Source organism: Phyllostomus discolor, chromosome 9, assembly GCF_004126475.2.
Source record: "Phyllostomus discolor isolate MPI-MPIP mPhyDis1 chromosome 9, mPhyDis1.pri.v3, whole genome shotgun sequence".
NCBI lineage: Eukaryota > Metazoa > Chordata > Mammalia > Chiroptera > Phyllostomidae > Phyllostomus > Phyllostomus discolor.
This window is the reverse complement of record NC_040911.2, coordinates 53592994-53618431: the sequence shown is the minus strand read 5'-3', so window position 1 is coordinate 53618431 and position 25438 is coordinate 53592994. Positions and strand designations below refer to the sequence as shown.

At 38.3% G+C, this 25438-nt stretch overlaps 1 protein-coding gene across 2 annotated transcripts in view; it reads left to right on the top strand.

Annotated features, from left to right (window-relative positions):
* MC2R (melanocortin 2 receptor) overlaps window positions 1-25438 on the top strand; it is a 57833-nt gene that overhangs the window by 12696 nt on the left and 19699 nt on the right. Inside the window, exons 2-3 of one of the 2 annotated variants that reach the window (XR_004899299.1) lie at window positions 12768-13742; window positions 17436-18359. The gene's annotated coding sequence lies outside the window, so the exon portion shown is untranslated. Of the gene's footprint in view, window positions 1-12767; window positions 13743-17435; window positions 18360-25438 lie in introns of those variants that run through there. The other variant, XM_028525054.2, reaches the window with a different exon arrangement.

Below are 25438 nucleotides of genomic sequence, written 5' to 3'. Positions count from 1 at the left end.
TCTTCCGTGTATAGGGGGGCAGTGGAATCTGTTCCTTCCTACCTTGCCGCCATCTTCTAATCCTGTGCAGCATGTGTTTTAAATATCAAATTCAGAAAATGAAAAACAACACAAGTTACACATTGTAATAAATCTTTCTAACTTGTCTATAGATTTAACACAATACAAATCAAAATCCCAGCAAAAATATTGATAAACATATTCTAGAATTTATATGGAAATCCAAATGTCCTAAAATAGCCCACAGGATACTGGAGAGAACAAAGTCAGAGTTGTTGTTTTTTTTTGTTATTTATTGTTGTTTGATTACAATTGTCTGCATTCCCCCCCCCCACCTGCCCCAGCCAAGCCCACCTCCCTCCCTTGGTTCCACCCTCTCCCTTGGTTTTGTCCATGTGTCCTTTACAGTTGTTCCTGAAAACCCTTCTGCCCACTTTCCTCTCCTTCTTCCCCTCTGGCTATGGTTAGATTGTTCTTATTTTCTTTTTTCTTTTTTTTTAAGATTTTATTTATTTATTTTTTAGGGAGGGAAGGAAGGGGGGGGAGAGAGAGAGAGAAACATCAATGTGCGGTTGCTGGGGGTTATGGCCTGCAACCCAGGAATGTACCCTGGCTGGGAATCAAACCTGGGACACTTTGGTTCCCAGCCCGCGCTCAATACACTGAGCTATGCCAGCCAGGGCTTAGATTGTTCTTATTTTCAATGACTCTGGTTATATTTTGTTTGTTTTTTTCTTTTGTTGATTATGTTCCAGTTAAAGGTGAGATCATATGGTATTTGTCCCTCAACTCCTGGCTTACTTCACTTAGCATAATGCTCTCCAGTCCCATCCATGCTGTCACAAAGGGTATAAGCTCCTTCTTTCTCTCTGTTGTATTGAATTCCATTGTATAAATGTATCATAGTTTTTTGATCCACTCATTTGCTGATGGGCACTTAGGTTGCTTCTAACACTTGGCTATTGTAAATTGTGCTGCTATGAACATTTGGGTGCATAGGTTCTTTTGGATTGATGTTTCAAGGCTCTTAAGGTATAATCTCAGCAGTGGGATTGTTCGGTCAAAAGGCAGTTGCATTTTTAGCTTTCTGAGGAAATTGCAAACTGTTTTCCATCTGGTTTTCTATCCATAGTGGCTGCACCAGTCTGCATTCCCACCAACAGTTCACTAGGGTTCCCTTTTCTCCATATCCTCCCTAACACTTGTTTGTTCATTGTTTATGACAGCCATTCTGACCAGTGTGAGGTGGTATCTCATTGTGGTTTTAATTTGCATCTCTCTGATGGCTAGTGATGCTGAGCCTCTTTTCATATGTCTCTGGGCCCACTGTATGTCCTCCTTGGAGAAGTGTCTGTTGAAATCTTTTGTTCATTTTTTATTTTTTTTTTGTCTTTCTGGAGTGGGGTCATGTGAGTTCTTTATGTATTTTGAGGATCAAACCCTTGTCCGAGGTATCATTGGCAAATATGTTTTCACATATAGTTGGTTCTCTTTTCATTTTAATGCTGCTTTCTTTAGCCATGAAGTAGCTTTTTATTTTGATGAAATCCCATTTGTTTATTCTTTCCTTTATGTCCCTTCAAAGTCAGAGTTTTGACACTGTCCAACTTCAAAATTTACTATAAAGCTATAGAAGAGAATGTGGTATTGACAACAGAATGGGAAAATAGATCAGTTGGAATGGAATAGTGAGCCCATAAAAAACCCTACCAAATGTAGACAACTGATTTCAACAAAGATGCAAAAGCAATACAATGGAAAAAGATATACTTTTCAACAAATAGTGCTGGAACAAATGAACATTCAAATGCAAAGAGAGAGAGAAAGAGAAAGGGAGAATCTAGACATAGATCTTATACCTTACACACACACACACACACACACACACACACACAAACTCCAAATGGGTCATAAACCTAAATGTAAAATATAAAACTCTACAACTTCTTAAAGAAGACATAGCAGAAAATCTACATGACATTAGATTTGGTGATGAAATTTTAGATATAACAACAAAAGTATCATCCATGAATGAAAAAAATAGACTTAATTAAAATTTAAAATTTCTATTCTGTGATAGACATTATTAAGGTAATGAAAACACAGACTTGGAGAAAACACTTGCAAATATATATTGGAAAAATTACCTTTTTCCAAAATATTCACAGAACTACATTAAACTCAACAACAAGAAAATAAATAATACAGTTTAAAATGAACAAAAAGAATTGAATAGACATCTCATGAAAGGAGACCTAGAGATAGGTAGTAAATAAACATGAAATGATACTCACTATAATTTATCATTATAGAAGTGAAAATTAAACCAGCAATGAGATACCACTCCGCACTTTGGCATAATGGCTAAAATCCAAAACATTGACAATACTAAATGCTGATGAAGACATGTAACAACAGGAACTCTCATTCCTTCCTGGTGGACATGCAAAATGCTGCAGCCACTTTATAAATCATTTGGCAGTTTATTTTACAAAATAAACAGACTCATACCATATGATCAAATGGTCATGCTCCTTGGTCTTTACCCAAATGAATTAAAAATGTATGACCACACGAAAACCTGCATATGGATGTTAGTGCAGCTGGAGTCTTAATTGCCAAAATTTGGAAGCAACCAAGGTGTACTTCAATTATCCTTTAGCTCTCAAGCCTAAAAAAGATATGGATGAAAATTAAATGCATATCACTGAGTGTCAAAATCCAAAACTATAAGACAGTAAACAAATAATCTATAAATGATTTGGGAAGGGATTGAGGGTTGAATACATAAAATACAAGGGAATTTGTAGAGTAGTGAAACTATTCTGCATGATACTGTAATAGTGAATATGACACTATGCATTTGTCAAAATTTACAGCATAGAAAGTGGATATGTGTATGTAGAACTTTAAAAATAATTAGGAGATTGAGAGATCCTAGGATGGAATGCAACAAAAATATCTGATTGTATTATAAATATGTGAAATTACCTCAATGAATGAGGTAAGGGGAAGATGCTGACCTGAGTAACTTTGAAAATCAATGGAGATTACATGACAAAGGCAAAAAGTACTATTCTCTAGATGATAAAGTGCACCACAATGATATGTATTATCAATTCAGAAATGAATTGTACACTATAAATGTATACTAGAATTTAGTGACTAAATACTGCATGGCAAATTGCAGGAGCCAGGTTTTTCACTGTTGCAGCAGGAGATTATAAATAAGCAAGGAGAGAAGGCAAAAAGGATTTGGTAATGGGTTGGAATTTAGATACTAGTATGAGTTCATGTTTAGCTTCATATAGGTACAGATAGAGAGATGTTTATAGAGATGTATATACACATTGCTTAGTGTACACACATACATTTCCTTGCTGTTAGCTGAAAAGGCTCTGAAGCAGTGGCACCCTAGTAGCAACATGCATTTAGTACTCAGATCTGGGTTTCCAGTTCCTTTCACCAATAAAAGGAATCAGCAATCCTTGGACCAATGACTGATTCCAAGAGTACGACATAAAATAGCAAGATGAGCCTGAAATATCTTGTAGTGCCAAGAAGTAGATAATTGTTCCCAAGAACCACAATGATGAAGTTATGTTCAAAGACCCAGATGCCAACCAAAAAGGCTCCTATGGCCCAATTTGGAATAATTAGGCAACAAAATAAATAAAATAATATTGAGTTATAACCTGAAATATAAAATATCCATGTTCCCTGGCTGGTGTGGCTCAATTCCCTGTCAAGGCACATACTAAGATTTCCAGTTGGGGCATATATGGGAGGCAACCAACTGATGTTTCTCTCTCTCCCCCCCTCTCTCACCCCCCTCTAAAAATCAATAAATATATTTAAGTTTAAAATAAAATAAATATCCATGTATCAATACTGCTACAAATGACTAAATAAATAAATAAGTGAAAGAGAATAGACAAATCTCCCATGCAGAATTCCAAATAATTTGTGGAGATACTCCACTCAGAAGAAGGTGGGGCACAGCTCCCTACTCATTAAGAATGGTCTGCACATAGAGACTTTTTTTCAAAGAATACATTACATAAAGTGGACAGGGAAGGCTTCACAGGGGAGAAATTTGACAGAAACTACCTCAGCCAGGTTATGCTGGTCAACACCAATGGTGGTAAGTTGTGTGGAAAGTATGCCCCTTGATATAATGTGATGAGAATGTTTCATTGTTTCTTGCAGTCTTCCTCCCCCAAAATCCATAACCCCAGCATGATCATGAGAAAAAGACCAAATATCAATTGTACAACATTCTACAAAATACCTGGCTACTATTTTTTAGAACTGTCAAAGTCATCAGAAACCAGAAGAGCCTGAGGAACTGTCACAGCCAAGAGGAATGTACAGAAACATGCTAAATGTTATAATCACCACATTTCATTATAGGATACTGGAACAGAAAATGGCCATTAGGTAAAAACTAAAGAAATATTAATGAAGTATGGACTGTAGCCAATAATTATGTATCAATATTGACCCATTAGTTGTGGTTAATGTCCCATACTAATATGAGCTATTAAAAATATGGGGAATTTGGTATGGTAATAGGGGAACTCTCTGTACTAGTTTTGTAATTTTTCCATGAACCTAAAACTGTTCTAAAATAAAATATATATTTTAATATATTTTATTGATTATGCTATTATAGTTGTCCCATTTTTCCCCCTTTTCACCCTTCACTCCCCTCCCACTAGCATTCCCCTCCCTTAGTTCATGTCTGTGGATTGTACATATAAGTTCTTTGGCTTCTCCATTTCCTATACTATTCTTAACCTTCCCCTGTCTAATGTGTCTAACCTACCATTTATGCTTTTTATTTCCTGTACCTTTTCCCTCTCATTCCACCCTGCCCCCTCCCCACTGATAACCCTCCATGTGATCCCTATTTCTGTGATTCTTTTCCTGTTCTAAATGTTTGCTTAGTTTTTGTTTTTTAGGTTCAGTTGTTGATAGTTGTTTGTTATCATTTTACAGTTCATAGTTTTTGATCCTCTTATTTTTCTTAGATATGTCTCTTTAACATTTCATATAATAAGGGCTTGGTTATAATGAACTCCATTAACTACCTTACCTGGGAAGCACTTTATCTGTCCTTCCATTCCAAATGATAGCTTTGGTGTGGGGAGTAATCTGGGATGTAGGTTCTTGCCTTTCATGATTTTGAATACTTCTCTCCAGCCCCTTCTTGCCTGCAAGGTTTCTTTTGAGAAATCAGCTGATAGTATTATTGGAACTCCTTTGTAAGTAACTCTTTCCTTTTCTCTTGCTGCTTTTAAGCTTCTCTCCTTATCTTTCATCTTGGGTAATGTTATTATGATGTGCCTTAGTATGTTCTTAGAAGTTGGGTCCAAGTTTTTTGAAACTCTCTGAGCTTCCTGGACTTCCTGGAAGTCTATTTCCTTTGCCAGATTAGGAAAGTTCTCCATTATTTTTTCAAATAAGATTTCAATTTCTTGTTCTTCCTCTTCTCCTGGCATGGCTATGATTCAGATGTTGAAATGTTTAAAGTTGTACCAGAGGTTCCTAAGCCTCTCCTCATTTTTTGAATTCTTGTTTCTTCATTCTGTTCTGGATGAATGTTTATTTCTTCCTTCAGCTCCAAATCATTGATTTCAGTCCTGGTTTCCTTCCCTTCACTATTGGTTCCCTGTACATTTTCTTTTATTGCACTTTGCATAGCCTTCACTTTTCCCTCCATTTTGTGACCATACTCAACCACTTCTGTGAGCATCCTGATTACCAGTGTTTTGAACTCTGCACCTGAGGGGTTGGCTATCTCTTCATCATTTAGTTCTGTTTTCAAAGCTTTGATTTGTTCTTCCATTTGGGCCATATTTCTTTGTCTTGGCACAGCTGTTATGTTGTAAGAATGTGGAGTCTTAGGTATTCACCAGGGCAAGCAACCCACAACACTGCATTGTGGCACTATATGTGAGGGAGGGGTCTGAAAGGGAACAATTCTGCTTGTTTGGCTTTTGACTGATGTTCAGTCACTTCCTCCACTACCCACAAGCAAATTGGGTCCTTCTGGTGTTGATTCCTGAGTGGATGGGTTTGTGTATGTTGTAGGACACTGTAGGTCTCTGCAACAAACTGTCCTGTAAAGCTGGGAGTCGCTCCCACCACTGCAACCCTCACAGGTTTTTACCACCAGATGTTTTCAGGCTTTATTTTCCCATGCTAGAACCCTGGGTTTCATGGTCTGTCTCATTCCCCAGTTGTTCTTCCTGGATTATCTGCATGCAAATGTGGGACCACCTGGTTGACCAGTCACTGCCTTGGTGCGAGTCCTCTCCACCCCAGCTGTCCATCTCTGCCCCTTCTATTGGTCTGGATGAATGTTTCTTCTTTAACTCCTTGGTTGTCAGGCTTCCATACAGTTTGATTTTTGGCAGTTCTGGTTATTTTTTGTTTTTAAATTTTTGCTGTCCTTCATTTGGTTGTGCAAGGAGGCAAAATGTATCTACTTACACCTCCATCTTAGCTGGAAGTGAAAAAAATGAAAAAAATATATTAAAAAAATAGTTCATAGCTTTATCATCCAACTAAAATTTGAAATATGCCTATCAAAGATTTTTTTCCATGCTCTTTCATGAGTATGTATTCCTACTTCTGCACCACTGAACATGATTTTAATTATAGAATAATGTTTAATTTATGGGCATGCCAGAATTTATTTAACTGATCCTCATTTATCATTTATTTATGTTGTTTTCATGTTTTACTATGATGATTAACAATTCAGTGAACATGATTGTATAGACTTCTTGTTACATACTGCTTATTTAGTGCTACTGAGTTAAAAATTAGTCAGGTTTTTAGGTCTTAAAGACAGTGTGATAATAGAACTATGTGTGTCACTTTCTATTAGATTAGAATATGACTAGGATCCTAACAGTAAATTTTTAGTAATAACACATTTTCTAATTAAGGTGTTTAAAGTAATACTAGAAACCTATATTTAACAAAAATTGGTACATGGATTTTGGACAACTTACATTTATTGAAATTTAAATAAACCAGCTGTGATTATAATTTTTCACAGCACCTTAGTTTATTTACAACTATTCTTTCATCTTCTTATCTTCAATTTTGATTTACCTAAACTTTCCTTGGTAGGTTCCAATGTTAATAGAAAACTATTTGCTTTAACCATTATATTTCTCAGTTCTTCCTCCAATTTTCACCCAAAGCAGAGTATAAATACTTGTTACAAATCCCAGCTAATTATCGGTATTTTTTTCCTGAAAGAAAATATTTGGTACAGAGTCAAGGAGAGGAATGACCTGCTTGTAGGAGACCTATTATCTTTATCACTCAGTACCAAGAAACTTGAAATTAGTGAACATTTTAATCCATTTATATTGATAATATTGGGATTAAACTTTTTTATCATGGTATATATTTCCTAACTTTTATTCATTATGATATTCATTGTGATAATTCATTATTCATCAGAATGATACAGGGCTTTTTATCCTGATTATCTCATAAATGTTATATTTTAATATAGACTTCACATAACCAAGTATGGGTTGCTCCACAAAGTAGTGGTAAAAATAGTCACATATATTAATATTTGATTAAATGTTCAAACACAAATATGCTAAGTTAAAGAAAAAAATCTGTATCTTTCTCTGAGCTGCTGCTGTACCCCGAATTTTCTAAAAACCTAGGGGTTACAGACTTCAAAGCTGAGCAAGCACAGTCTGGCTTTTGGTCAATATATGATTGTCCTTACTTCTCACTGCCACATGGTGCTGCTGTTGGGAACCACTTCACCTTCTAAGTTCACTAGTCCAGGTGGTCAGGGTTCCCTGAGACACCAAAAGAAGTCCTGCCAAGCATGTCTCCCTGGGACTCTCAAACCAGAGCTCAAAGTTCTCAGCACTTTCAATCATATCAACAGCCACAGCCACCACCCCCACCCCAGGGTACTAACCACTCCTGGAGCTCTGGGACAAACTGGGTTTGACATTTACCTTCTCACTCTTCCTAGAAGAGTACTATATCCATTGTTCCTTCTTTCTGAGAACAATGTTCCCAGAGGTTGGGCATTTTTTTCTTTTCAACATTCAAAAAAGAAGGCATCTGATTTCAACTCTTTTCTACCAACAGAGGGTTCTCACTTGCCTCTTTCCTTCTAAGTAGAACCCTCTTCCTTTCTCTCTTGCACAAGATGTCTCATTATTTTCTGTTTTTACCACCCAGGAGACTTTTGGTCCTGCACATGCACCTACAAATAAAACTGTTTTCCAGGACTCTACACAACCTGAGACTTCACCCTTTCTCAAAGGAGAGTGAAGGTTGTCCATTTTGCTGGTACTACTTCAAAAGAAGGAGAAAGAAAGACTTTAATCTCTAGCAAAAGCACACATTTTCCCACAAAAATTTAACTGAAATTTTATCCACTAAAACTTTTCATCTCTAGTGTATGAAAATACTAAACCACTAACTCTGTTTCTTGTGCATTTTATATATCCCCCCAAACTTATCTTTTCAGAAACACAAACTGTTGATTATTCAATTGATGATGGTCACATCAACAAATTGTTATTGGGTACATCAATAACTTACTGAGGTGGATGTGAAGGGGAGGGGAGTAGAAATTGCCAGTGCTCCAGAGTGTTATTGGCTACTCAGAAGACCAAACATAAACATGAAGTAGAGCTTTCTTAGGAGCAGAGTGTGCCACATGCCAAATGCAAGAAAAAAACATACCACAAGACATGAAAGCAAAACAGGTCATAAAGGTCAAGATAGTGAGTGGAGCTACTCAAGTTGTTTGATCTTGACTTTGGGTTTAACTGAAACAAAAGTAGAATTTATACAGACAGAGGAGAAATTGGAGAATTACAGAGAGAGGACGGTAGTAAAAATATGGGGTGCAAATAAGTGTTAGGCTTCCTGAAGACAATAAGAAACCTAGCCTGGCTGGAATGTGTAGTACTGGAAAATATGGCAAGACAATCTTAACTAGGAGTGAATTGTAGAGAGCCTTAAAAACCAAGTGTTTTAAAAATGGAATTTTATTCTGTAAACAATGAAAACTCAAAGAATCAAAACCTTTATTGTGCTTACACTGTGTGTTCAGCTCCAGGCTGGGTAATTTACATATAGTATCATATATAAAACAAAACATAATGCAAGAACTCTATGAACTAAGTAGTACTTGTTTCCATTTACATAAGCAGGAACTGAAGGTGACAAAAGTTAAGGATATCTATCTATTTCTTTGATGCTTTTCCTTGATCTCAATCATTATTTCTCTTAGACTAAAACAACAATTAATTTCCACAAAAAGTTTTTGTATTTTTAGGATAAATTAGGATATAGGACTCTCTATTAAAATCTACAGTCACCTCTCCCTAACTAAAATCAAACATTAGTTTGATCTTAATGTTTGATCTTAAAGTATCATCTTTCCTACCCCTACTCATGCACATACATACACACACACCACTGTTTCTAAGAATTCCGTTCCAAGAATTTGGAAATTTTCCAACTGTAATATTACAAATTGTTTTAAAAAGAAAGAAACAAGTGCTAGCAGAGACACCTTTGTGTATATCATCACTAAAAATATAAAGTCCACCAGAGGCCAAATATCTCATCATGGTCAGGTGTTTGGAAATCAGATTTAATATCTACTAAGTAGTTCCTCAAGTTAGCAACCTCAACTGTATTTTTATGATCTTATCTGGCTCCTTCTCAGAAAATCTCACCATTTCTCTGGAATATAGTTCAACAAGCCAGCAGATTTAAACATCCTACAGACTCAGCCTTTCCAATTCAGTAAGTCTTTTATCTTCATTTGTATTGTATAATGCAATTTAAGAAAAACTGATAACCATTTAATTGTGCATAAAAACCCAAAATGTACTATCATGTTAGGAATTTCAGTTGAGTTTTCCCTAGCCAGCAAGATAACACATTTATATGAAACCCCAAAGTAAATAAAAGTGGGAAAGATGCCACAAGTAACAGCTGAGACTGGTTGAGATCACTATTCTCTCCAGGGGATAAATAAAAGTTATGGTAATTGATAGAAAGACTGTTTTTCCAACCTGGTGGGGAAGACAACCCCAAACATAATAATAATCTCTTAGTGAAAAACTTCTCATCAGCATTCCTGGTGAGTTTTAGTGCCTCCAAGGTCCTCATATAATACTTTAGCAACTCAATTCTGCTGCTTGTAATAAATGTTAATAGGGCTATAAAGTAAAGTCAACAAATCAGTGAACTTCAAATTGGAAGTTTTCTGCACTTTAGTTGATATAAGGGAACTAAAAGCACAGTAGTAGAAAATTACTTCTCTGACTTTTACTTTTAATAGTAGTATTCTTCCAGATTAGACTCTTCACTACCCCATAAACCACAGTAAACAAAAATATATACAAGCTTGACTTTAGCTATCTATCAGTCATACCAAAATATTAATTCCAGAGGTTCATACAGAATTAAACCAAATAAATAATTAGGTGGAAGTTTTCACAAATCATTCCATAACATTTGTGTCTAAAAAAGCATTAGCTCAATGCTATGGAATCCAATGGGAGATATTTACAGGAAGGGGTAGGTATTTCACTACATGAATTGAAGCTTAATATCATTTACAAAGTTCCTCACAACAAGCACAGGATCTTTTCATCTGCTAATTTGTTCAATCATATTATGAGAAGCCCTTCAAATATACCTGGGAATGAAGGTGTAAACTGGAAATGGAACAGATCCTTCTGCAGGGCAATGACCAGGTAAAAGTTATGGCATATGTACCCTTATGTTCACTGTAGCATTATTTACAATAGCCAAGATTTGGAAACAGCCCATGCTCATTAGTAGATGACTAGACAAAAAAGCTGTGGTACATTTACACAATGAAATACTACTCAGTTAAAAAAAAGAAACCTTAACTTTTGCAACAGCATGGATGAAACTGGAAAGCATTGTGCTAAGTGAAATAAGCCCGAGAATGACAAATACCATATGATTTCACTTAAATGTGGTATCTAATGAATGAAATAAACTGACAAACAGAATAGAAACAGAGACATGAATGCATGGAATAGATGGACAGCTGTCATAGGGGAGGGAATGTGGAGGTGGGGTTTGGGTAAAAAAAGGTGAAGGGATTAAGCAAAAAACAAAAACTCATCAACATAGACCACACAGCATAGTGATGGAAGGAGACTTGGCCTTGGGTGGTGAACACAATGCAATATACAGATGATGTATTCTAAAATTGTAAACTTAAAACCTATATAATTTTATTAACCAATGTCACCTTAATAAATTCAATAAAATCTTAAAATAATAATAATAATAATGATAAATAAATTTTTGAAAAGGTGTGATAAGATGGTCTGATTGGTTACATACACTCTGATCACCATGCAGACTCCTGTCAGGAACTTCCATTGCTGAGTGGTGTTGAATGCTGGGCAAGAAGGAAGACTGGGTAGCTGCCCATGGAAAGCTGCAAGTTCATTACCCAACCTACATCTTGCATCCCCCCCACTCCCTTTCTTTACCCTCCATTTTTTTCTTAACAAAATACTCTTTTATTTGTTGTTTTAATTTTTAAAGGCAAGGAACTCAATCTTTAATTAATATGCTTTTACATTTTTGAGACATTAGGATATACATGTTCTTTTTAATTTATTGGGATAACATTTGTTAATAAAACTATATAGGTTTCAAGTGTATAGTTCTATAATACATCAACTGTATATAGTGGGACAAAAGTGTTATAAGTTTACAGTTGTTAGTTTGGAAAATAATATAATAATTTATAAATAATAATATGAGAATAAACTTTTGTGTACTCACAACTATAAACCTATTCTTGCCCAATCCTGTATATTGCATTGTGTGCTCACCACCCAACCCAAAGTCTAGTGTCCTTTTATGATCATATGTTTGACCCTGCTTACCATCTATAACCTCCCGCTTCTCCTCTGGTAACCACCATACTGTTTGTTGTCTGTGTGTATGAGTTTCTGTTTGTTTGTCTTGTTTATCCATTTGTTGCTTTCTGTTTTATGTCCCACATATGAGTGAATTCATATGGTTCTTGCATTTTTCCATCTTACTCATTTTGCTTAGCATAATATCCTCGAGATTTATTCATGTTGTTGTAAATGGCAGTATTTCACCTTTTCTTACGGCTGAGTAGTATTCCATTGTATATATGTACTACATCTTTTTTACCCAATTATCCACTTGGACACAGGTTATTTCCAAGTCTTGGCTATCATGAATAATGCTGCAATTGAACACAGGGGTAAATATATCTTTATTGAATAAATGTTTTAAATGTTTTTCACATTCCATTCTTTCAGTCTCAGTCAGAGCCATTAAGCTCTGGCGAAAATTTGAATTCTTCCTCCACTTATAGACAGTGGCTTCCAATATTTTAGTGACCTTCGTTTTGACCCACAATCAGAGTAATATTCAAAATACTTAGAAGATGCCACAGGGTTGCTGACTTATCAGAGCCAGAGACACCCTTTTATAATCCCACACTAAGGTAAATAGCCCCTGAATTGAACAGAAAGTGGTCCATTCAAGACAAAGTCTACCATTTGGCTACTTTTAATTTATGTAAAACTTAGCCTGACCCTGCATGATGGTTATTAAGATTTTACTGTTATTTCTTATTTTTCATGTCTTCCTTTTTTAACTAGAGTATCTTTAGCTTATTTTACCATTCAGCTTTTTCACTCTTTTTCTTCCCTCAGAGTTCAAGACCGAGAAGTAGAAGCAAAGATCAGTTTGAAGAACAGTTTGTGCCCAAACAGGAAATGTTTGTGCCTCTATGAACCAAATATTGAGGAAGATTAGGTATGTTTATAGCACTGAGACTAAAGTAGGAAACTAAAAGCAGAAAAGCTAAAATGGCAACAGAGTGTAGGAATGGCGTAGAGTATGCTCTGGTTGGGATATTGAAGTAAAACAAAAGGATATAATAAAATTCACATCAAATATGTACACCAAAATTTACCAGGTATTTCACTGGCTATAATCCAAAATTTTGATAATGCAGTGCTGATGATACAATGGGAAGAAAACACTCTTATGTTCTGCTGGTTAGATGTAAATTGGTACAACCTCTCTTGAAGGCAATTTGACAATTTATATGAAAACCACTTGTACATATACACTTTCACTCAGTTCCATATATGAACTTACTTTACTCATATATACACATGAAAAATTACACATTTATCTGATTATTCATTATAGAATTCTTTGTATAGAAACTTACTAAATACTACCCAAGTGACCATCAATGAAAACAGATTAAATAACATGATATATCTATACAATTGAATATGATACAGTGGTGAAGAAATTAATACAAAAATAAAGAAAAAAAGAAAAGAGTGAAAAAGTGATCCATCTATTTTATAAAAAGTCTCCAAGATAAAAAAAAAAAGGACAGAAAACTATGCATATTATACTGATATTTGAATACAAAGGTCATGGAGCATGGTAGTTGTGGACATGCACTACTCAGATCACCTACTGTAGAAAGTAGAATTGACTGACAGCCATGTGCTGCATTGTCTAGACCCCCACCATGTTCATGCTAAAGCTATAGTTACCCAGGCTGTCCCCACAGTGGGGGTGTAACCTTACAAAAACAAAAGTTCAGCTGTTTGTCACCACAAAAGTCAAACTCATGGGGCACATGCTGGTGCAAAAGGAAAGAGGTTTGTGTTTTTGTTTTTGTTTTGTTTTGTTTTTAACTGTTCATGGGTTTTTACTTTTAGTTAGGTATAAAGTAAACATGTTTGTACTATTAAAGCACAAATTGTCAGTGACCTCAAACACAACTATTTACAACTTATATCTAGATTTTCTAGTAATTAAGTTTAAATTTCTTTTAGTGGTCTATACTACATTTCTATGAAGATTTGACATGTTTAAAGCAGTATTTTCAGCAAATTTTGTTTCCGGTCACTGAAGTAGAGGTTTACAGAATCAATGTCATCTTAATAATACTGTTATTTATATAGAACTTACATGCTAAGCACTTTTTTTATTAAAGATTTTATTTATTTATTTTTAGAGAGGGAAGGAGGGAGGGGGAGAGAGAGAGAGAGAGAGAGAGAGAGAGAGAGAGAGAGAGAGAGAGAGAGAGAGAGAGAGAGAGAGAGAAACATCAATGTGCGGTTGCTGGGGGTTATGGCCTGCAACCCATGAATGTACCCTGGCTGGGAATCGAACCTGGGACACTTTGGTTCCAGCCCGCGCTCAATCCACTGAGCTGTGCCAGCCAGGGTGCTAAGCACTTTTTAAAGTACATATGAACTTATTACAAAACCCTGTAATAGACGAAGAAACTGAAACATCAGAAATTAAGTAATTTTCCCAAGTTCACAGAGCTGGTAAGTAAGTAGAGCTTGGTTTGGAACCAAGTAGACTGATTCCGGGGTCTTCTCTGCTGCTTCCCTATCATAGATTCATAACATTGATCAAATTTGGTAATTTAATGAGAAGTTTCTGTTGTTTGGAAGAAGTGTGATAAAGGGAATCTTATGTAGAATGTCAGTAGGTAAGAGGGAGATTAATGTTGTGGTTGAAGCTGGAGTAGAAATGATTGGCCCAGAGCCATGATTTGACTCCCTCTTTCCCACCTGTGGAGACCCTGAAGCATCTGTGCTAAACCCAATATGGCTCTAGAGAGATACAGTTTGAAAACCCCATTATTAACAGCCACATTTTAATCATAAGGATGTTCAGGTCAAGAACCTAAGAGTCTTATCCATGTTCACTGACAGAAGTTGCATTAGGGTCTTGCCTCTCATTATGGGGCAATAGTATTGTTTCCATTCTGTTTTTTGGAGTGTACTCAGCATAACTGGATTAAGGTTATCGGCAATGAAAATTTATTTTTTAAACATTTTAGGAGGGGTAATTTGCCATGGAAAGTTTGTTTATAATATGCATTATTTCTGTGACTAAAACTCAATGATGTATGATTTAGCATACATAGCTAAAGGTGCAATTATTTGTTTTACTGAGACAGAGGTTTTGATACATACTGTTACCACTGTTAAATTGTTTTAACAAATTAATGGCTAAACTTTTACTGAAATAAAATGTGGTTTATCCTTTAGGCATATTTTGTACATATAGTACTGTTCCTGCTTTTCTTTAAAATATTTTACTTTCTCATATAAGGTAGTTCTGTTCTTTATTCATTTATTCTAGCAATATTTTTCAATAAGTATGTATTGAATGCCTATTATACCAAGTACTGTACATGATGTTTTGGATTATGTTAGAGAAGAAAAATTATTCCTGTCAGCTAACAAATGTCCGGGTATTTTTGCGTGTGTCAGTAGAGCGAGGTTTCAATCTCCATTTCAACATTTAACTGTCCGGCCTTGGACAAGATGCTTTGCTTCTGTCATTCTTTTTTTTTTTCAGATATATTTTATTGATTATGCTATTACAGTTGTCCCATTTCACCCCTTTACTCCCCTCCCCATGCACACCCCTTTCCACCTACGTTCCCCCTTTCAGTTCATATCCATATCATAAGTTCTTTAGCTTCTACATTTCCCATACTATTCTTATCCCCCCCTATTTTCTCCCTACTGTCTATGCTACTTATTCTCTGTACCTTTCCCCCCTCTCATCTCCTCCCAGTCCCCTGTTGCTATCCCTCCATGTGATCTCCATTTCCATGGTTCTGTTCTAGTTGTTTGTTTAGTTTCCTTTTGTTTTGGATGTGGTTGTTAATAATTGTGAGTTTGCTATCTTTTTACTGTTCATATTTTCATCTTCTTTTTCTTAGATAAGTCTCTTTAACATTTCATAGAATAAGGGCTTGGTGATGATGAACTGCTTTAACCTGACCTTATCTGAGAAGCATTTTATCTGCCCTTCCATTCTAAATGAAAGCTTTGCTGGATAGAGCAATCTTGGATGTAGGTCCTTGCTTTCATGACTTGGAATACTTCTTTCCAGCCCCTTCTTGCCTGTAAGGTCGCTTTTGAGAAATCAGCTGACAGTCTGATAAGAACTCCTTTGTAGGTGACTGTCCCCTTATCTCTTGCTGCTTCTAGGATTCTCTCCTTCATTTTTACCTTGGCTAATGTAATTATGATGTACCTTGGTGTGTTCCTCCTTGGGTCCACCTTCTTTGGGACTCTCTGAGCTTCCTGGACTTCCTGGAAGTCTATTTCCTTTGCCAGATTGGGGAAGTTCTCCTTTATTATTTGTTCAAATAAGTTTTCCACTTGTTGCTCTTCCTCTTCCCCTTCTGGTACCCCTATAATTTGGATGTTGGAATGTTTCAAGATGTCCCGGAGGTTCCTAAGCCTCTGCTCATTTTTTTGAATTCTTGTTTCTTCATTCTTTTCTGATTGTATGCTTTTTTCTTCCTTCTGGTCCACTCCATTGATTTGAGACCCAGTTTTCTTTCCATCACTATTGGTTCCCTATACATTTTTCTTCATTTCACTTAGTATAGCCTTAATTTTTTCATCTAATTTGACATCAAAATATACCAATTCTGTGAGCATCCTGAGTGATTTGAACTGTGCATCTGATAGGTTGGCTATCTCTTGGTCGCTTAAAAGTATTGGCTCTGAGGCTTTGATTTGTTCCTCTGTTTGAGCCACTTTTTTTTGGCAGGGGTGTCTGGTTGCACCTGTTAGGTAGTGAGTGGTGGAGCCTTAGGTATTCACCCAGGCGGGGCAACCCAGTCGCTGGGTTGTGACACTGTGTGTGGGGGTGGGGTCAGAGAGGGAACAAATGTGCTTGCTCTGCTCTCTGTTGGATTTCAGTCCCCTCTGCCACTTCCCACAAGCAAATTGGGCCCTTCTGATGCTGGCTGCTGGGTGGGTGGGCTTGTGTACATTCTAGGACCCTGTGGGTCTCTCCAACGAACTGTCCTGTGAGGTTGGGAGTCTTTCCTGACACCTCAACCTCCACAACTGTTTTCAATCAGTGCTTTAAGGCTTTATTTCCCAGTGCTTGGGCCCTGGGTTGCACAGTCTGTCTCACTGCCCATTTTCACCTGGTTTATCTGTGAGTGAATGTGTGATTTTGGACAGCCAGCTGCCTTGTGCACCTCACTGGGTCTGCTCATTGATCTTCCCATGCCCGCACCCAGTGTCTGCCACTGGGGTCTGCTAGTCGCTGCCTGCACCCTGCATGCCCAGGTCTGCCAACCACTGCTTTTTCCTACCGTGACCTCTTTCCACCAGCTGCCAACTCTGCCTCTCTTACTGATTTGGATGAATGGTTGTCAGGACTTCTGTACAGTTCAATTTTCTGTCTGTTCTGGTTGGGTTTTTGTTTCTAAATTTTTGTTGTCTTTAATTTTGATTGTGCAAAGAGGCACAGTGTGTCCACCTATGCCTCCATCTTGGCTAGAAGTCAGGAAAGAGGTTTTATTCAGTTGCCATGCAACTTGGGAGAATAGCAAACTTCTATTTCAAAGACCATCTTATCTTTTGTGCCATGGAAAATGTCCAACTGTGTCTTCAGCAAGGCCAAGACCAAAACCAGTGTCCAGAGTTCCTGTTCCATTTTAAAGTACAGTCCTTTGGAGCTTGCAAGTGGCTGCTAAGAAATCTTAGTCCCCATCCAGGTAGCTTAGCTTGCCCCCATCTGCTGTGCATTTCAGCCTCCTTCCTGGAGCCAGTATGTGGAGCCCACACAGCCATGAACCATGTGGCTGATAGGGCCACATGTTCACATGTTCCCAGGTTGGAGAGCACATGAACACATGGGCAAGTGTATTACCAGCTGGACATGAGAGAGGGAGCTTCTTTCCCGTGGGATTATATTAGCTGGGGCTTGGGACAGACCAAGTGCTTTCTCAAAATGACCAATTAACTTCCCAAAATTTCACCTGCTTTGGGTGTGTCCACCTCCCAAACAACTTCTTCTTTTCCCGAAGTAGACAGACAGGACTCTGCCAGCACCTTCCACTGTGCCATTAAGACTTCTATGGAGTACGTTCCTTCCTTCTCATGGTCGCACTGCCCAAACTGGTACCAGAGGGATGCAGAAGGGCTTTTTTCTGTCCAATTATCTTGCTAGATTTTTGCATCCTTGGGCCCTATCCATTGATATTTCTAGCTTTATGCATGCTCAGTGTAAGAACCTCACCCTGCCACCAAATTGGCTGATGGGGGAGACTGCCCAGCTTTCCAACTGACTGTTTTACGGTAATAAGGACACTAGTGCTGACTTGTTACTACAGGACCTACCATCTTTCTAATTGGCAAATTTGGCTCAAGGTCAGGAATTTCTTAAAGCTTTGCTAGAGTTTAAGACTCTTACTCAATCCTGCTTCCTGCCCACTCTTTACCCCTAGGAGTCAGAGCTGCCACACTGACTGAAGGATCCTTTGGCTGCTCTTGCTGCCTCTTCCCATAATCCTTCACAAGAATTTCTACTTTTCATAAACCCTCAGTAACAACTAGGTAATGTACATATTCACACTTGCTTGTATATGCATACAGAAATTACAGAAGAAGATTGGTCATCTTCTTCTGTAATGAGGAGTATTATTGAGGCATATGAAGTAAAGGGTTGGAAGACTTTTTACTATTCATACATATTCATACATATACATATATAAATAGATATGACTGCAGTATAAATATGTATGACCTATTCAAAGAATACATAGCTACACACACATACATAAACATATGACTGTAATGTAAATACATATGACCTATTCAAAGACTGAAATAAAAATGTTAACTTCAAATCATATCAAGAAAGGATCCAAGATGGTGGAGGAGTGAAATTACACTAACCTTTTCCCAGGGCCCATCTAGAATTAAAATTGTGGAGAAATCATCCAGAATAAACAACCAAATAATAGTGGGAGAGAAGCCTTATAACCAAGGACAGACAGAAGAAACGTCTTCAACACAACATGATTGTTAGGGATTGTGGAGAAGATGTGAGAGGGCTGGTCAGGCCCTCACAGGTGACAGCTGAAGTATTGCAGGGATATCTCATTGACTGGAGGGATCCCCCTGAGAAATGTGGGGTCTAAATGTGGGGAAGCCAGCTGGGCTTCCCAGCATACAGCACTAGAGCCCAAAAAGTACACAGATAACATCCAGCTGGGAAAAGCAGTGGGGTTTCTCTCTCCCAGAGATGGACAGCTGGAGATGCAAAAACCTGTTTAAAGGGCCAACACATAAATTTTCATTTGCAGCCATTTAGCCTAGGCTCTGGCACAGTCTGGCAAAAGAGGAGGACTCTGGACAGAGTGGACTAGAGATGGTTGAGGAGAGACTGTGAACAGTGCCTTTGGGGAGAGAACTGAGAGACCAGCCACCAGGATCCTTGTGCTGAGTCATACCCATACTGCAAAAGCCATCTTGCTCAGGGAGACCACTCCCCTCTGAGTGGCATCAGCCTGACAGGAAGCAATAGCCCCACCCCCAAGAGATACTCTCCCCACCTGACTAAGGCTGACTGCTAAGTGCAGAGTGACTAGATTAACAACTGAAGGAATCAGCCACAGACATGAGATCCTTGGTAGAGTCCAACAGGCTGCCTAAGGTCAGACATGGACACCAACTCACATCACCAGAGGCAGATCCAGAAAGAAAAAACTGGTAAATACTATATGCTACTGAGGCAAAATCCACCATGGTCTTCTCCATGATGTGTGATATTTTCTTTCCTGCATAATTTTTCAATATTCATTTCTTGTCCTTCCAGTTTGTGCATATTAAATGATTAGATTTTATACTCTAGTTTATTTCAATTCTCATATTTTGCTCCTCCCCTCTCTTACACTATTTTACCTTCTCCTTTCTCGTATTATTTTTATTTTAAATTTTGTTTTCTCTCTTGCTACAGCTTGTTTCCATCCTGCACTGTTACTATTACTCCCCAGTCTAGCCTTGCAAAACCAATGTTTTAATGTTTTTTATTGTTGTTCAAGTACAGTTGTCTCCATTTTCCCAAAATCATAACCCCCAGCCCTCCCATCCCTGCCTCCCACCCTCGAACCTACCCACTGTTGGCTTTGTCCATGTGTTCTTTATACGTGTTCCTTGATGGCCTCTCCTCTATTTCCCCCATTATTCTTCCCACCACCCCTCAGGTTACTGACTGTTCTTTATTTCAATGTCTTTGGTTATATTTTCCTTTCTTGTTTGCAAAACCAATTTTCTTGTCAATGGTCATCTCACAATTCCTTTCCCCACTCTTAAAATCCCCATGATCTCTCTCCACATTTAGCAATCTTTTATGGTTGGTTGTGGATAGGGTAGTTGTTGTTGCCTTTTTAAAATTTTATCTCTACATCTTCACTATTCTTGTATTTCAAATCTTAAATTTTACTGTTCCCTTCTTCTATTCCATTCTGCCTTCATCCTGCCTGCTCCTATTCTCACCTCAAATTTTAACTTTTCCCTGTCTTAGCTTGAGTTTTTCTTTTCTATTTTTTCTTTCATCCTGCCCTTTTTCTCCATTTCAGATTTTAATTTTTCCCTGTCTAAGCCTGGTTTTCATTTCTCACTCTTAGTATTTCCTCTCCCTCTATAATCTCAAAATCACTAAATCACTTCCCTTTTCTCCAGATAAGGCCTTAAGCTTTTCTTTCCTTCCTTTTTTCCCTTTTACCCCTATCCCACCTATATTAATCTTAGCTCTTTGTTGTTGATAGTGCTGAGGTAAATCTTCTTTAATTTGGTTCCTATTTCTTTTATTATTTACTTTTCTTTCCCCTTGTCTTTCTCACTTTCTCTTTATTCTTTTTATTTTCTGTTTAAACCTACTGCTACACTCTTCCTTCCTTAATCCCACCTCTTCATTCTCTTTTTTATTTACAATGTAAATTTTATTTCTCTCTTCACATTGATCTGATTCCCTACTCTTATTAGAATTTTTTCTTCTACCCTCTCAAAATCATTTTTCTTTTAGTTAGTCATCTCATATTCACTTTTCTTTTCTTATAATAGTCTTAATCTCTTTACCCCTTGTCAATACTGGTTCATTTACTATTGATTATGGGATTTTGTGTGGGAGTTATATTTGTGGGTGAGAGTGTGTTTACTGGGTTGTGTGATTTTCTTTTAGTAGTACCTGCACAATAGCATACAATATGTGGTGTGTGGAGTGACCTTAGGCAGCTGCAGAGAAGGACCCACCAAAGAGTGACCCCAAAATAATCAAAACCCAAATACATCAGGGAAGCAACATAAATGACATAAATGGCATACCAAGAGCATCAAGTTCAGGTGATCAAGGAGACTTCAACACTGAACCCCACAAGTCTCCTTCCATAGAAGTTCACACTAAAAATACAGGAGTCAACGTAGATCAATGTGAGAAGCAGAAACAAACAAGATGAGTCTCCCCTAAAATAGGGAGACAAAGAAACAACCCCCAATTGAAAGAAAAGGAGGAGTTCCCAGAAGAGGGCTAAATGAAATAAAGGCAAGTCAGCTATCAGATATTGACTTCAAAACAATAGTTACAAAGAAGTGAAATGAGCTCAGTGAGAATTACCAAACACTACAGGGAAACTACAAGGAATTACTGCAAACTATGTCAATATGAAAAAGGACATAGAAACAATTAACAAGAGCCAAGAGGGAATGAAAAATACAATTTCTGAATTCAAGAACACAGTAGAGGGAATCAAAAGCGGGATTGATTGAAAAATCAGGAGGCAGTGATATGGAGGAAAAGGTAGAAAAATCCCAGAAAGAGCAAGAAAAGGGGAAAAGACTAAAGAATAACATAGAGGTGTTAAGGGAGATGTGGGACAACTTGAAACCTAATACTATCCATACTATATGAATACAAGAGGGAGAAGAAGAAGAGCAAGGGATAGATAAACACATTGAAAAAGCAATGACAGAAAGCTTCCCTAACTTGAGCGAAAAAGTAACACAAGTTCAAGAAGCAAGAGGGTCCCAATCAAGAGGAACCCAAAGAGGCCTATTCCAATACACAGCATAAGGAAAATGGCAAAATTCAAAGACAAAGACAGAATCTTAAAGGCACCAAGGGAGAACCAGGAAGTAACATACAAGGGAGCCCTGATAAGACTAGCAGCTGACTTCTCAATGGAAACCCTACAAGCCAGAAGGGAATAGCAAGGAATAAGCCAAGTAGTGGAGAGCAAAGGCCTACAACCAACAGCACTTTACCCAACAATGCTCTCATTTAAAATGAAGGGCAGATATAGGAAGATGGCGGCTTTACTCTAGGCAGTGTTTTTCTCGGCTTCTGTGAAGAGGAGGGAAACTCGCGGATCGGTGGAGAAACAGAGCAAGTGGGCTAGGTTACCAAATCACTTTTGAAAGCAGGACATCAAAAATTATTGCACTCACTGGAAAATCAGATGATAAGGAGTCTGCTACAGGACAAAAAGGGCCCAGGAATCAGTGCGGGGTCTAGGGGTGTGCAGACCCCAGGCCCACTGGGGGTGCTCTGGGGTCTGCCCCAGGGTGCCCAGGAGAGGGAAGTCGCTGCCCCCTCCCCGGAATACTGGGGGTAAGCAACTCCAGGGGAGAACGTGTTGCTAAAAGTAACAGATTGGACAGTTGGACTGGGAAAAAATTGCCCAGGGACTATGAACACCTGCCCAGAGGCCTGGGAGGAGTGAGGGACACTAGCCGACAGGACCAGGGGCAGTCTGGAAGGGCGCCTGCAACCCTAGCCTGGTGGAAGTGCAGATCGGTAGAGACTACAGAACCGGCCGTGCTCCGCTTGCGCCCCATAGGGAGGTCTGAACGTGGCACTTGGTGCATTCCTACAGTGGTGGCTGAGAGATTTCCAGCCAGTCCGACCGGGGGAGCAGGGAAAGGCGCCCACACCCGGTCGGAGTGCGGTTCGGTGGGGAATACAGAGCTGGAAACGGCTTGGCACGCACACCGTCAGGATGACTGACCCTCACGCTCTTTGATCCTGGAAGGGTCATGGTGAGGCACTTAGGGCGATCCTAGACCCTGAATCTCAAAAGTTTGGGGGAGGGGCGCACCCTTTTACGAACCCCAGGGAGGACGCAGTGAATCCAAAAACGTCGCAGGTGCCTCCTGAGATCATAGAGCTGGAAACCTGCAGGACCCTGGAGTCTGGAAGAACGTGGAAGTGAGATCCAGAGAGCCAGTGTGTGTGGGAGCACCCAGGCTACCTGACAGACTAGCTGAGGTCTGGCTGGGAGAGAGAGAAGCATTTCAAAGGTCCCTCAGCAAGCTGAAGCCAGCAAGATCAGAAAAACTGGTCTGGCCAGTTAGAAACCAACAAGAGGGTTTTTGTTTGTTTGTTTTTGTTTGTTTGTTTTTTGGCTTTGTTTGGTTTCTCTGGCTATTGTTGGTTGATTGACTTTATCTTGTGTTTTACGAGACATTTCATTTTTCAATTCTTATTATTTTTATCTCGTAATCCCTTATGTTTCTCTTCTATTCATCCTAATGTTATTCTTTCCACTCCAAATTTATCTCTCCTGCACTACATCTTCTGCTTTTCTTTCCTTTTTTTTAAATATTGCAAGGTACTGTAAATTTGTATTATCTTTTTCTCACTCTTCTGATATTTTTTATTTTAATAATATTTTGGTATTCTTTTTCTTTCTGTATAATCTTCTTTGCTTGGCTGGTTATACTGTCATTTGATAGGTTCTCCCTGGTATCTCAGTCACAAGGTGTTGATACATTACTATCCTTCATCTGTGTTCCATTAATACACCTCTCAAGGTTCAATACTCATTATTCTTGTTATCTAGACCTCATCGATTCTGCCACAAGACTGTCACTTTACTATTACTGCTACTAAGACCTAGTCTATACAATTGTAAATGCTTCTCAATACCTCTACCTGATCTCAGCCCACTTTGCAATTTTCTGAACTATACCATTGTGGGGGTTGTCTCTATTCTTTTACTCACTACTCCTATATACTAATCTTTAGTCCAACCCTACCTTAGGATCTGACCTCCCACAGCCTCACAGCTTTCTAGATCCAACTAACAATCCTCTTGTCCCCAATAAGAGTCTTACCTTCTTTCCATCCTTTCTAAAACATGGATAGTGGGGTGGAGGATCACGGTTAACACTATAAGGAGCCAAAGGATAACCCTTCTCTTCTCTACTGGCTGCTAAAGTAAATATCATAGTATACTGTGCTGCTGTTTTAAACCATTTTGCCTTACTCCTCCAACTGATCAAAAAAAGAATAGGGGGAAGCTGTGAGCATCAGGATACATGAAGGAGATTCACCACTGAATCTCACAAATATTCCACCACAGAAGTTCACACCATAATTACAGGGAATTAGAACAGATCAAATTAACAAACAAGAAGAAAACAGAAGAAACCCACGAACAATGAGAAAACAAAGAAACCACCCCCAATTGAAGGGAAACGAGGAAGCCTCAAAAAAGTGCTAAATGAAATAGAGGCAACTCAGCTATCAGATAGTGATTTCAAAACAAGGATTATCAGGAAGTTCAAAGAACTCACAATGAGCTTTCAGAAATTAGAGGGAAACTACATCAATCTCACTGCAAACAATATAAACATGAAAAAGGAAATAGAAACTCTCAACAAAGGTCAAGAGGAAATGAAGAATACAATTTCCGAACTGAAGAACACAGTAGAAGGAATGAATAGCAGGATTGATGAAGCAGAAGATTGGATTAGCGAGCTGGAGGACAAACTAGAAAACAGCACCCAGAAAGAGCAAGAAAAGGAAAAGAGGCTCAGAAAGAATGAAGAGGGATTAAGAGAAATGCAAGACAATATGAAATATAATAATATCCGTATAATAGGGATATCAGAAGGAGAAGAAGAAGAGCAGGGGATCGAAAACCTAGTTGAACAAGTAATGAAGGAGAACTTCCCTAATTTGATGAGAGAAAAAGTCACACAAATCCAGGAAACACAGAGAGTCCCAATCAAGAGAAACCCAAAGAGGCCCACCCCAAGGCACATCATAATTAAAATGACAAAATTTCAAGACAAAGAGAGAATCTTAAAGGCAGCAAGGGAGAAAAAGAAAGTAACAAACAAGGGGGCCCCAATAAGGCTAACAGCGGACTTCTCAATGGAAACACTTCAAGCCAGAAGAGAATGGCAAGAAATACTTCAGGTAATGAGAACCAGAGGGCTGCAACCAAGGCTACTATATCCAGCAAGGCTCTCGATCAAATAGAAGGCCAAATAAGAAGCTTCCCAGACAAAAGAAGTCTAAAAGAATACACCTCGACCAAACCAGTCTGCAAGAGATTCTAAAAGGACTGCTTTAAGGAAGGGAGGGAAAAGAGAGAGAGAGAGAGAGGAACACACGTACATAAAAGACAATGAGTAAGTACCTATCAATAATAACCTTACCTGGCTGGCGTAGCTCAGTGGATTGAGCGCAGGCTGGGAAGCAAAGTGTCCCAGGTTCAATTCCCAGC